At 48.9% G+C, this 14,929-nt stretch overlaps 1 pseudogene; it reads right to left on the bottom strand.

Annotated features, from left to right (window-relative positions):
• Positions 1-3,572: 3,572 nt before the first annotated feature.
• On the bottom strand, positions 3,573-9,948 carry LOC120844089 (annotated as a pseudogene).
• Positions 9,949-14,929: the final 4,981 nt, after the last annotated feature.

The raw sequence follows: 14,929 nt of genomic DNA, 5'->3' as shown, positions 1-14,929 counted from the left end.
TTATGTTTTGTTTCTGGTAGATCGAGTGTTTAGTTGGCCTCTTTATAGGCAGTTGGCAGGCTCTTAAATAAATTAATTAATTATTAGCTGGGAAATTGTTACCTTTGGCAATATGCCATGCATCGAATCGGTGCTTTGTGTCTGGGTAGTTGTTCCTCATCAGTGCATTGACTCCGAAGTGTCGGTCTGTCACGAGCACATGTGGGCAGAACCCGCAGCTTTCTAGGTAGTCAAAAGAATGCTTGAGGCCCTCTGTCTCCATGTGATTACTGGACCTGACCTCTGTCGACTGGTGTAGAAGAAAAAGACAACGAAATTCATATCTCAATTAAGCAAAGCAGTGACCAAGAAATTTTCTAATTAGCCTGTTTTTACCCGAAGAACCTCAAAATGGGGGATCTTGTTGACGTTGGTATCGAGCAGTGTATATGTGCCATACTTAGCAGTGTGGCCGGGGGAATCAGCACGACCATCACCTGCCAGGTGAAGTCTGTGACCCTTCATCGCTCTCAGAAGGGTAGTCTGTTCTGCTTTCCAGACCTTTGAAATGGAAATATTGAATGTCAGTCTCAACCACCGAATTTAACCAACAGTATTGTAGGCCCATGTGTTCACCTTTGCAGCAGCAGGGAACACCAGACATCTCTGGACTTGGAAGAACAGGCTCTTATGGATGACAGCGATGCCTATCGAACTCAAGAGGCGTAGAACTTGTGTAGGGCTGGCCCCGGCGTATATAATCGCAGCAGGCAGGAGGATACTCATGAGTGCCTTGCCATTTACTCTGGGCTGATTCTCCCACAGTGATGTGACCCCGTACACATGTGATCACAGCATGCAGAAGAGTCCCCTCTCCTGTCAGTTTCGTTTGCGTCGGGGCTAGGCATTCCCTGCAGACGGAGAACAGCTGCAGGAGCATTGAGAGGCAGACTAGATACTTGTTTTCCTTCACGGGGTCGACGTTGTTGAACTCTCTGGGAAAAAAACAAGTTGTAAATTATCAGGGTGTCTAGCAAAATATTATTTTGAAATTCCCTGACTTTTCCAGATTTTCCCTGACAATATCAGGTGAACTTCCCTGACCACAGTAGAGGCAGTTAAACATAAAAGACCATTACAACACAAGGCATTGAGCACTGTGAGGATCATTTTGCACGGGCTTAATCCAACTTGCATATTCCGAAATATTCGGGTTCGTCCAGTCCGGACTAAACGAGCATTTTCTTGCCGTCGACATCGTCAGTGACGAGGCCACTTCCAGAAACATGATGAAAACACGACGCTCAACCACACACGTCAATAACCGAATGGCAGTATGGCCACCAGATGCACACTTTCGGATACTTTCGGCTTAAGGCTTGGATCTGATTGGGGTCTGCAGCTTTGCATTAGTTACTAAAGCTAGTAGCTCTAACTGGATCTAGCCTAGTGTTGCGTCCCGAGTCCAATCCAATTCAATCCAAGGCTCATACTGGATTTGTCGGCTGTTCCTTTTGCATCGGGTAGCATGGGCAGAGCCCGCGCTCTGCTCTAAGCAGAATTTATTGCCCATTCTTCTGCCCCCAAGTCCTCAAGTCTTTGCTCAGGGCACTCGATAGCCCCCGCAGGGGGCACCTGTGAAAGCAGGTGTTTGGAGAGTGGCGTCTCCACGGACCCCGAGCCCCGCATGGGGGCGCCTGCACCTTAGGTGCTAGGTGCTTGGTGAGTAGCGTCACTACGGACCCCAGCCACATTGGCGACACCATAGACCCTGAGTAAAAAGTGGCTAAAACCCACCCACGTCTGGCTGTGCGTGGCGAGCCCGTGTCCGGGGAAAAGGGCATCCTGGTGGTTGAGCCGAGCCCGGGGTAGGTTTGGACCCTTCGGGGCCCCCCGGGTGAGGCAATACACCACTTCGGCCCCCGCTTCTCGTAGACGGGAGTCCTGGTAAGGTCCGGCCAGGATGATTCAGTCTAGTCGCCTTTTCTTCTACTATCCCCTCTTTCTCTTTTCTCCCCTTCCCTCTCCCTTTGTTTCACCTTCTTTGGCGGCAAGGGCCAACCTTGTGTGGTGGCAGATACCCTTATCCTAACCACACTTGGGTATAGCACCTGGGCAAGTGCTAGTAGATCAGCGGTTCCAGCAAAGCCCATTTTGTTATGGGCTGCTGACTACTCCCTAAGTTGGGCTCGATGGTGGGTGGCACACCTCAGGTGCCGAAATCCTTTTCCCATTCATATGGGTACTGAAGCTAAATCTTTCCTTGATCGGGCCCCGAAAAGGGTCCGGACCGAAGAGACAACATCAACAAGCCTTACCTTGAGAGACATGAATTTTCCCAAATTTATAGTAATGCACTCGGAGAACGAAGATCAACCACTTGCAAAGCTTTCCCCCTTTTTGGTCGCAAAGACCCTAGAAACTGTGATAGGAAAATCCTTTAAAGCTAAAAAACTTCCATCTGGCGACCTGCTTGTGGAGGTCACAAATGCTGAGCAAAGCAAAGCACTTCTTGCACTCAACCAAGTAAGAGATTACAAAGTGTCAGTGACTCCACATCGCTCACTGAACAGCACGCAGGGTGTCATCTCTGAAGATGATCTCCTTGGAATATCTACCGACGAGATACTCGAGGGACTTCAAGATCAAGAGGTAGTCGCTGTGCGACGTATCACTATCCGTCGCGACGGTGAAGAACGGGACACAAAGCACATTGTGCTAACGTTCAACTCGACAACGCTCCCCTCCACTGTTAAAGCCGGGTATCTCAACTGCAAAGTCCGCCCCTACGTCCCCAATCCAAGGCGTTGCTTCCGCTGCCAGCGCTTTGGACATGGGTCACTAACCTGCAGAGGAAAAGCCACCTGTGCAAAATGTGCAAGCACTGACCACCCTTCCGACAACTGTGGCAACAATACCCATCTTTGCGTCAACTGCCGAGGAACACACCCAGCGTATTCTCGCAGCTGTCCCCTGTGGAAGAGAGAGAAGGAAATTCTCTCACTAAAGGCCAAAGAAAATATTTCTTAGAAGCACAGAAAAGATATTCTTTTATTTCTCAAGGCTCTTATGCCGAGGCCGCGCGCAGGGGACCGGCGCGGTCGACGGTGTCAACGGGAACGCAGACGTCAACGGACGACCTGCGTCCCCCCCCCCCCCCCCCCTGAGCCCCCCTCAACCTCATCTGGAGTGGCACAAACCACTTCAACCCCAAAGCGAAAGGTAGATCCTATCGCTTCGGGGTCCATTCAAGCGCAGGGATCTTCAATCCCTGCGCCTGCGCCTGCGAATTAGAGATTGAAGCTAATGAAAACACGCTGGAATTCCATTTTGTCAACAAAGGCAACGTGCGCGTCATTTTGTTTACTTGCTGCTACTACTAGAAGCTCATTGCATGGCACATAAACAGCGTCTCGGTAAGGATCATGGCCCGGGCCCGGGGGGGGGGGGGGGGGCTCTGCCTTTTTGCTCACCCCCCCCCCCCCCCCCCGGATTTCACTAGGGGGGGCACAAGCCCCGTTGCCCCCCCCCCCCTCCCCCCCCCGTAGTCTATGCCTATGCTTGCACTGCTTTAAAAAGTACTCTGGGTGGTCTCACGTACGTAGCCTGTGCACTTGCTGCCTAGCTTTACACTTTGCTGCTGTATTAAATAGTTAAGCTTTCTTTTTCCGCGCGAACCAGTGCAGCCTGGCTCTGGCACTCAGAGAAAACAAATCATCATAAACACTTTCGTCACATACAGTCAGAGACTTTGGAATCTTCTGGTGAAAAAGGATAGAAAGATCGAGTATGCCCTATGCTCTCCTTTGAAATTAGGTTGTTGATACATGTCTTGAAGACTTCCTCACAAGCTTCAACACCCCGCAGGGGGCACCTGTGAAAGCAGGTGTTTGGAGAGTGGCGTCTCCACGGACCCCAAGCCATGCGGGTTCGCCCGCCCACGTATGGCTGTGCGTGGCTTTCCCGTGTCTGGGGAAAAGGGAATCCTGGTGGTTGAGCCGAGCCCGGGGCAGGTTTGGACCCTTCGAGGCCCCCCGCGTGAGGCAATACACCACTTCGGCCCCCGCTTCTCATAGACGGGAGCCCTGGTAAGGCCCGGCCAGGATGATTCAGTCTAGTCGCCTTTTCTTCTACTATCCCCTCCAATCTTTCACCTTTACCTTTCCTGTTTCTTTTACTTCTCTCTCATTTCTCTTACTCCTTTTTCACCCCTCTTTGGCGGCAAGGGCTAACCTTGGGTGGCAATAGACCTCTGTCTTGACCCACACTTGGGTATAGTTTCCCGGCAGCACTGTTAGCGTAACGTCTCCAGCCAAGCTCATCTTGTTATGGTGCGTTACCTAACCCCTTGTTGGGCTCGGTGGTGGGCGGTGCACCGCGGATTCCGAACATTCTTTGCCCTTCTATGGCGCCCCACCCCTCTAAACCCCGTTCAGGGCACGCCCTTAAAAGGCGTTGCCTTGAACACAAAACCATTGACAAAGATCCCGATGTAGAATCCTTCACAAAGTTTTTTGTTGTTCACTCTCTTGATGAACACAAGACAGTTGCAAAGATGTCACCCTTCATTGTAGCCAAAGTTCTAGAGCACCTTGTAGGGTTTTCCTACAAGGCAAAAAAACTGTACTCTGGAGACCTCCTTGTGGAGGTAAACACAAAAAAGCAAAGCGAAGCACTCCTCAACCTGACCACCATTGTTGACGTAAAGGTGTCGGTGAGTCCTCACCGCACACTCAACACCATTCGTGGAGTCCTCTCTGAAGACGACTTTCTGGACACAAGCGAAGAAGAACTTTTCGAGGGACTCAAAAGTTCCGGCGTTGTCGCCGTTAAACGCATAATGTTTCGGAAAAATGGTGAACAGGTTCCTTCTAAACATGTTATTCTTACTTTTGAGAAGCACACGCTCCCAGAGATCGTCAAGGCAGGATACCTGAACTGCCGCATTTGCCCTTACGTCCCCAACCCCCAGCGGTGCTTCCGTTGCCAACGTTTTGGTCACGGAGCACGCAGCTGCCGAGGGAAGGAGACATGTGCAAAGTGTGGCAGTCAGGGCCATGTTTCTGACATTTGTGAGGAGGCTGTGGCCCACTGTGTTAATTGCGGTGGACCACACTCCGCTTACTATCGTACCTGTCCCTCGTGGAAACAAGAGAAAGACACCCTTGCCATTAAAGTGAAAGAGAACATTTCGTATTCGGAAGCGAAAAAACGATTCTCCTTTGTGTCAAAGGGGAGTTTTGCCGACGTGGTGCGCAGGGGCCCTGCACCACGCTCAAAGTCGAGGGCCACGCAGGTCTCTCCCGAGACCTTGGCGGCCGACCTCAGGGCCCCAGCTCCTCGACAGGGGCAGCAGCAGCTTCCTCCAACCCCTGGTGGTGGCACGCGTGCTGCCCCTCCATCCAAGGACAGGCCTGCAGCAGCCGCGCCTTCCCCCTCTCCTAGGTCCCCTCCTAGGGAGGAGCGAGCTTCTCGCTCCTGCTCGGTGGAGAGGGTCCCCCTACTGAAGGAGCAGCATGGTACCCATGCAGCTCCTGTGAAAGGAGGTGTCAAGACGAACTTGGGTGACCCCTCGCCCAGTTCTTCCGCCACTCCTCCATCCGGTCGTGGCCGGGGTTTTCCCCCGCGCGTACCAGGCCGGACCAGCTCCGTCATACTCCATCCATCGGACACTTCCCAGGACATGGAGATACCAACTGATGCTGACAGTCAGTCTACTCCTGGGTCTGACCAGGATGGTATGGAATGGGAGACAGCTTCTCGTAAATCTAAAAAGAAGCAACCTGTAGTAGCGCCCAAGTGATGACCCCAATAGCTGCCGTATTGTGGTCACATATTCCACCTAGCTCGAGTTGGCTCTCCATAGCTTTATTTATTTTACCAGGTTTTATCTTCTTATATTTACATATTTACACACTTTTTTAATAGATGGCGAAGTTACATTTTATGCAATGGAACTGTCGCGGTATTTTAAGAAATATTGATGATGTCAATCATTTCATGGATGAGCTTCGACCCATCGCTCTTGCCTTGCAAGAAACCCATCTTCACTCTAATTCTTTTAACATTTTAAGGCGCCATCAGGTTTTCAGGAAAGACCGTTCCGCTTCCACTCCTTCAGGTGGCGTTGCAGTAGTTGTGCAGAGTGGAGTCGCTTGCTCTCAAGTCCCACTCCGCACACCTCTGGAGGCAGTTGCAGTGCGTCTCCTCGTGGACCGCCTTGTAACGCTTGTTTCTTTATACTTACCACCAAATGTTCCTTTAAATCTTCAAGAGCTGCAGGGACTTGTTGGACAGCTTCCTCAACCGTTTTTAATTTTAGGTGATTTTAACGCTCATCATCCCATGTGGGGTAGTACCCGTCAGGACTCCCGTGGTGGTGTAATTGAACGTCTTTTATTGTCTTCTGGGCTGTGCCTTCTTAACGGGAGAGAGCCAACTTTTTTTAGTGCGGCACACAACACATTCACATCTATTGATCTTTCTATCGCTTCACCTTCATTACTTCCTTGCTTTTCATGGAAGGTTCTCCATAACCCTTTTGGAAGTGATCATTATCCAGTTGTTTTAGAAAGTACCGTTCCATTGCCTAATCTTTTAAAGCGGGTTCCTAGGTGGAAGTTAGACAAGGCAGACTGGGCACTTTTTAATCTTCACTCCACTTTAGATCCTTCGCTTCTTTCGTCTATGTCCCCTGAGAATGCTACACTTTATGTTACTGAGCAGATACTAAAGGCTGCTCAGCAGTCCATTCCACAAACATCTGGTAATATACCCAAAAAATGTAAACCTTGGTGGAATAAGGAGTGTGCCACAACCCGGGCGGACCAAAATAAGGCGTGGGGCAGATTTCGCAGATACCCCACTTCAAGCAACCTTGTTGAGTTCAAGCGACGAAAAGCCAAGGCTCGTTGGACTAGGAAGCAGGCAAAGCGGAAGTCGTGGATGAAGTATCTCTCTTCTTTAACCAGCTTTGTCCCAGCCAAGGAGGCCTGGGACAGATACAGGAAAGTAAATGGGGATTACAGGTGCTTTGCCATTCCAACGTTTAATGCTCCTTCTTCGTCTCTAAAAGATATTGGTAACATACTCGGGGAACATTTTTATAATTCATCTAGTTCGGCCAACTACAGTGTTTCCTTCGGACAGTTAAAAGTTCGTGCGGAACGACAAAAGCTTGTCATGTCAGGAGGAAACTCGGCATCGTTTAACCAACCATTTACGCGATGCGAGCTTGAGATGGCTCTTAATGTGAGAAAGCTCTGCCCCTTGTCCCGATGGAATTCATTATGAAATGCTGCGCCGCCTTTCTCCAGAATCCCTTGAAAACCTTCTCCTGTTTTTTAATCTTTTGTGGGAAAAGGCATGTTTCCCTCAGGCTTGGAAACACGCACATATCATCCCCCTCCTAAAGCCTAACAAAGACTCCTCACAGCCATCAAGCTATCGCCCAATTGCACTCACAAGCTGCCTTGGGAAAACATATGAAAGGCTTATAAACAGGCGACTGGTCTACATGTTAGAAAGCCAGAGGGTCTTTGATAACAATCAATGCGGATTTCGCCAAGGTCGATCTCCCCTTGACCACTTAGTTCGCCTGGAGACTGTGATACGTGAGGCATTTGTAAACAGGCAGCACTGTGTTGCGGTTTTTTTCGACTTAGAAAGGGCATATGACACAGCGTGGAGGTATGGGATTCTCCGAAACTTGTATGCCTGTAATATCCGGGGCCGTATGCTGCGAAGCATAAAGGAATATCTGACAGACAGGACTTTCCAAGTTCGTCTCGGCTCAGCCCTATCTGACTCCTTTGTTCAAGAAAATGGAGTCCCTCAAGGGGGTGTTTTAAGTGTGACTTTGTTTGTGCTGACAATGAATTCTCTCGCACGACTGCTGCCACCATCTATTTCGTATTCTCTTTATGCTGATGATATACAGATTTCATCATCGTCCTGTAACCTTTCTAGTTGTGAGCGCCAGTTGCAGTTAGCCATAAACAAATTGTCCAAGTGGGCCGACGAAAATGGGTTCAAGTTCTCTGCTTCAAAAACGGTCTGTGTTCCTTTTTCTTTGCGACGCGGGCTGTCTTTGGATCCCTCCCTGAAATTAAATGGAACACCTATTCCAGTGAAAAAGGAGCACCGATTTCTTGGTGTAATATTTGATAAAAAGCTTAACTTTATTTCCCACCTTAAAGCTCTGAAGCAAAAATGCCTTCACTCCACAAACCTTTTGAAAGTTTTATCTCACAAGTCTTGGGGGTCTGATAGAAAATGTATCCTGCAGTTATACAACGCCCTTGTACGATCCCGTCTTGACTACGGTGCAGTAGTGTATGGATCGGCTCGGCCTTCTGCCCTTAAAATGTTGGACCCAGTTCACCATCTCGGCTTGCGACTGGCAACAGGAGCCTTCCGGACGTCGCCCGTCCTCAGTTTGTATGCAGAATCCAATGAGCTGTCCCTGAACAAACGACGTACATATCTTAGTCTAACATATGCTTATAAGATTCTGGCCGACCCCCAGCATCCGACATACTCTTCACTTACAAGGTCAAGGTTCTTTCGCCTTTTTGAAAATAAACCAAGCATTGTGACTCCGTTAAGCTTCCGTATTGAACATCTTCGCACTTCTCTGCACCTTCCTCTGGGCCAGGTCGGCCTCGTTAGGAAAGTCAACGGTATTCCACCTTGGAAAGCACAGCGAGTTGAATCTGACTGGTCTCTTGCGAAGTTCAACAAGCACGGCATTTCTCATGCTGTAATTATGCAAGAGTTTGGTGAACTGCAAACTAAGTATGATGGTTATCTTCATGTTTATACAGATGGTGCCAAGACTTCTTCTTTTGTCGGTTGCGCTGTGTATTCAGAACGCTTTTCCAAGGTTCAACGACTCGATTGTGTCGCCAGCATTTTTACGGCGGAACTCTATGCGGTATCAATGGCGATCGAATGCATTATCAATAGGAAAATACTGAGGGCGGTCCTGTTTGTTGACTCTCAAAGTGTGATTCTTGCAGTTTGCTCTCTTAAAGACACTAAAAATATGCTTGTACAACAGATTCAATATAAACTTAACACTGCTTTGCATGGAGGTCAAAATATAAAATTTTGTTGGGTACCCAGTCACATTGGCATACAAGGCAATGAAGAAGCCGACAAGCTTGCAGGGTCTGCCGGTAACCTTCCACAATCTCTGTCCTGTTTACCCTATCAAGATATTAAGCCCTTGGTGAAGTCCTCGATTCTTCATTCTTGGCAATTGGAATGGGACATGGAGTGCGGTAACAAGCTTCATGTTACCAAACCGGCTTTGGGAGTTTGGGAAAACTCTTCATGCAAGAGCCGACTTCATGAAACGTTGTTGTGCCGTCTGAGAATCGGACACTCTTTTGTAACCCATAGGCATCTGCTTTCGGGAGAAGATCCACCAGTCTGCGATCAGTGTGGTGATAGGCTCACTGTTTTGCATATCTTGTGGTTGTGCCCTGGTCTTGAGCCCAAGCGCCGCATTCATTTCCCTGAATTTTTTCAACATCATATCCCATTTCATCCTGCTCTCCTTCTGGGAGAGAATCCTCTGGTCTCTTTTGAACGAGTAATAGAATTTCTTGGTAGTATTGGCCTTTTATACCGATTATAGCTTTTTGGTTAGCCGTTTTGTAAAACCTGTTTTATAGTACAAACCTTCAATTAGTTTGGCGCAGATGGCCTCGTAGCTATTGCGCCATAAACCCCCAAAATCTCTCTCACAAGCTTCAACAAATAATCTGAAAGAAGCAGAAGGAACTGAGAGGTTTCCAAAGTCGGAGTTGGCAGTGCCTTTCACACTCAAATACAAGAGCACTTGATTTCCTTCAGAAAAACACCCATTTTCAGTCCTCAGCTCACATTTATGGGATGTTCCTACACAGGAGTGAACCTTGAGGAACTTCGATGCCAGCCACCCAACAAAATAAACCATGTTGTTCTCTTCTATTTCCGAAGGGTAGTTTGAATTCGAATCGTTTGCAGTGGTATGAGAAACTGTGCTTACTAAGGCAAGAGGAGGAGAAGGTGCCAAAGGCCGGCTGGGAGCGTAGCGAGGAGAGACATGATGTCGTCAGCACAGTTTGATTTTTTCGACGGCTTGAATAGGTTGCTAAACAAAAGGTGCCTGAACGCAGCCTGAAATTGATGGGAAGTGGAGTTTGTGCTTGCACCGGATTTTGAACGTATAACAGCAAAATTGTTTTCAAGGGTGTCCTGGTTCAAATGGCGGGATAAAAGGTAGGAAAAACCGTAATGAACCGTGAGGTGATTTCTGAGCATCAGCAGTGACCTAACTGTCGAGCAGAAGCCATCACTGCAGTGCGGCTGCCTTCTATACCCGAGTACTTACAGGCTTTTAAAAACCAGAAAGCACTCTTTCAGAAACTCCTCATGGATAGAGCCGTTACGCATTGCAGAGGCATATGCCGTTTTTGCAAATTTCTGCGACCCGTTTAGGCTGTCAAAGAGACTGTCGATTCTTTCAACGAATCTTGCTGTGTGAACACCTGTGGCTGGCAATTGCTGAAAGGTAAGAAGGGCGTACATTGCAGCTGCGCAGTGATTGCTAAACACTTGAGCTGCCAGCTTCACCGACATTTTTGACGGGAAGGTTGAATTGAAACGCTTCTCGTTCAGCTTTGGCATAGAACGGATCTCAAGTTTAAGGTCTTTTTCATAAGCTTCCTTGATGTAGGAACGTTTCGCTATATAATCACCAACTTCGAAGTCGTATTTGAATAACATGTTTCTGAGGCACTTCAAAAGGTGGGGAGCAACGAAACGGAAAAAAAGTGACTTGCCATTGATTTCTACGTAAGGTTTTTGGGCAGTTACGGCGCTTGAAAAAAGAGACACGTTCTGGCGCCCTTGATCACATACAACAGCTACCGGCTCCAGGCCAGCGACTACAAGGGCGCTGTAGCACTGGAAAAGGAGATCTTTTAGGACATCTGAAGGTGTGCCTCTGCGAGCAAAAAAATAGCCAAGCGGCTGCTTCCACGGCGTTCCGACTCCTTTCACCATGAACATGAGAACGTTTTTTGCCGGCTTTTTGCCCTGCAGTCCACTATGTTCTTCAAGTCCTTCGAACCTGTCGGACGAGGGGTTGTATGAAAGCTCTTTTTTGATGTGCATTTCATCAAAGACTATGGTGGAGGCCTGATCAGCTCGAGAAAAAGAAGCTGCCTGCCTCTTTATCAGCTTGAAAATGTAACGGTAAAATCTAACCCTCAGTGGCACACGCGGAAGCCATATCTGCAGTGACCTTACTGATGACAGCCTGAGCAGTCGCCTGCAATACTTATAGCCTTTGCGACTATGAAAGTAAAGGCCTAAAGCCAAGGCCTTGTGGCTGCACCATCTCCGGCCAAAGCGGCTCATATTGCTCATTCTAAGCTGGGCTTCAACAAGTGCAGCGGCAGCAGGAGACACATGAATGCGGACACTCTCAACGACTTCGGCAACAGTCCTCATCTGAAGTTGTCGTTACAGCCTTCTTTGCAGCCTCTTGTTACGCTCTTGAAGCTGTCGCACCTTGGCTCTCAGGGCGTTCATCATCTTCTTGTTGATGCTGCGGCTTTTGCCGGGTGCTGCAATTTGACAAATGACCCAGATCAGGTCTCCAAGAAAAACTTGCATTTTCCATCAATTTATTAAATGTGTAATCTATTCACTCTCAAGGATACTCCTCAATTGTATGAAGTGTCTTTAAACAAGAACAGTAAGTATGACAGACTACACATATGCAATTCAAGTTACATCTTCATCTCGGACTAGGCCGGAGACCTGATGGTCTAAGAAGACAAGGGTGCACACAGAAACATGCAAGTCAGAATAGGCATCCAAACTGTGAAATGCATTTTCTTAAAGCTTGACCATACCTTACTTATGCCCATGGCACCGTAACAGTGAAGCGCTCGCACAAAAACAACCAACTAAAGTTTGGGAGATAGGACAAGGGACCATGACAGGCTCAGCATTACACACATATGACCAGGGCAGCTTTTCGATAATTATAAAAAACACTGTCTTACGTAAGGTTTTGCGGGAAGACTTATGATTCAGTTAAACCCCGCAGGGGGCTCCTGTGAAAGCAGGTGTTTGGAGAGTGGCGTCTCCACGGACCCCGAGCCTTGCAGGGGGCGCCTGTACATTGGGTGTTAGGTGCTTGGTGAGTAGCGTCACCACGGACCCCAGCCACGTGGGCCACCATACCCGCACACAGGGGGCACCTACTTTAGTAGGTGCTTGGTGAGTGGCGTCACTACGAACCCCGAGCCATGTGGGTTCGCCCGCCCACATCTGGTTGTGCGTGGCGTACCCGTGTCCGGGGAAAAGAGGACATGAGAAATGGCTAGGTTTGGCATATATCTGTCATGCCTGTTGCCAAGAGCATATCACTAACTTGCTTCACTGGTTATTGTGACTTCAATAAACAAACGCAGAAGGCACAGTTCTTTGTAAACAAAATGTGTACTGAAAAGCATGGACGGACTTTCCCGTAATGTCAACATTGTTGTAAGGATGTTTAGACAGCAGGACATCAGCGTTCCTTTAAGCGGTGGCTCACTCATACTAATATTCACTGTATGGCGGGCCCAGTGTGCATAGGAACTTGTCCATTAACATGCACCACATACCAGTGGCTCAAAAGAACATTTCTTGTCTCCACCTGGAGAACAAAACAGAAACAACAAAATGAATACCGACCTGGCACATAAAATAATCGTCCATTAAACTAAATATTTTGTGGCTGGACTCTGCGGGACTCGGCTCGGTGGTGCTGGGCTCGGCGGTGCTGGGCTTGGCGGTGCTGGGCTCGGTGGTGCTGGGCTCGGCACGGCTGCGCTCTGCGAGGCGGGGCCGGACGAGGGGTGGCTGGGCACGGCCCGGCAGGTCTTGGCTTCGCTGGGCTTGGCTTCTCTCAGCAGTCAGCAGCGCAGAACGACGTCGACGAGCATGCGGGTCGTGTTTTGGGGTTCCAGGGCCACCGCCTGTGTGGCGTGAGCTTCCTCCTGGTTGGCCTCCGCAACAGCCTCCATGCGGTGGCTGAGGGTCTCAATGGAATGCAGGAGCTGGAAAGACGGGCCACTTAATGCGCAGCAACAACATATTTCTAGACACGCAGAGGGCGGGAAAACCTTGCATATGTCACAGTTCGATTTGCATTATGCTTTTGTGGATCTCCAATGCCCTCTGCTGCAGCCTCACTTTCACAGTGGCATCTTTATTAAACTCATACCTATTTAGTCATGTTACTGAGTTCTATGTTTGAGCCAATACCTGGCCTTCGAACACCACGTCCCTCGTCTCGTTCTGCTGCAGCTGGAGAGTTTGGTTGGCGACAGCCTGCATGGCAGCCTCGTCGTGCCGCTCCTGCCTCGACATTCGGGGGTGGCACGAGGCACCGTTGGCCGCACCCGGGGCCTTGCAGGTGGCCTCACATCTGCGAGGAAACAAAGAATGCTTCTGTCATATCACACAATCCTAGTTGTCCTCATAAGAGATCTCACCCCGTGAGGTGGAGGGCACCGGCTCGGCTGTCTGCTGCCCGTGACCTGCCTGGGCACCTGCAGGTCTCCCCTAGAAGGGAATTGATAAGTTCTAGTCAGCACACAGGACTTGTCTGCATTTTCTAGATATTGAGAGTGGGTTTGATGAGGCTGCATTCCACTCAGGGGAAACAAAATTAGACCGTTTCAGAGGTAGTGCCATTCATGTCAAGGATTGACTCCTCAAATAAGTTTAGTGGTAGCTCGAAAGGTTGCACTTCCCCTGTTTTTGTGAAAATGTACCTCTGTGATACAGAAATATAATCTTACGACAGCGTGCACACAATACAACTGAGGGTTGCAACAACCACAAAAACAAGAAAAAGAACTACACAAGAACTACACTTGTTTTAGCCTTAAAAACTCCACTATCACTGCAATAAATATACTGCTTTTTGTCGTAAGTGCTTTGTTTTAGGTTGTGTCTTTACGTGGACGAATTAATCCGCCCTCTGATTTGCTGAATTATAAAAAGTGCCAGCACCTTTAATGTACATATTCACGTTCATATTTAGCACATTTCATTGCGGTATACATCGTAGCTCACTGATAATAAAACCCTGCACGGATATTCTCCCTATTGGGATTGAACAGCTAGATGTGCAATAGTATGCTATGTTCAAGTGTGCACTCTCCTCGGCCTCGTCCTCAAAAGCTGGGACAGAAAACCCGGGAGCACCCAGGGCCGAGTCCTCGTCTACCAGTGTTAAAATATGTGCGTATGATGACGCCAGTGAGCGCACCCGGCCGCCTCCCTGCGAGTAAAGGGAGTAATTCAATAGCTTGGTCGACACTGTGAGTAGAATTGAAATTGAAAAGAAGATACGAGAAAAGGAAGACGACGACCTACTTGGCCCTTTGTGGCAATTTCTATGCACCTTGATCTATCTGATTTTTGTCGTGTCTGGGCTCTATGTATGTGCAATCTCGAGGTTAGCCAGAGCCACAATAAACCTGGCAAGAGACATGTGGCGAGAGACCTCCGGCAAAATAGAGTACGATTGTTCCGTGCGTAATTCCGGTTGGTCCGTGATACCCTATACCGCCATGTCGGTGTACATTTACTATTGCATCTACACTACGTTCTATTAATCAAAAATGCATGGGACACATTTGGACGCACCACATACTCAAGGCCGCATTCCACGAGGGGGGGGGGGGGGCGTTACAGACACACGGAATACTCCTAGGTGCGCCCGACGGCCAAGGGCGCCTACACTGCCTCCAAAAGCAGAGAAGCGGTCTACGTCCCGTCAAGTACTGGACGCTCCGCTATTTGTGCCGCAGGGAAGCGGAAAAACTCGTCTACCCAATCACAGACTCTTACCCGGCCGTTCTGTTCTCGAGCGAGTATGCGAATAATAAAA

Source organism: Ixodes scapularis, unplaced genomic scaffold (genome assembly GCF_016920785.2).
Source record: "Ixodes scapularis isolate PalLabHiFi unplaced genomic scaffold, ASM1692078v2 PGA_scaffold2__306_contigs__length_199485367, whole genome shotgun sequence".
Lineage (NCBI taxonomy): Eukaryota > Metazoa > Arthropoda > Arachnida > Ixodida > Ixodidae > Ixodes > Ixodes scapularis.
Note: the sequence above shows the minus strand (reverse complement) of the source record. Positions and strands in the feature narration are given on the sequence as shown.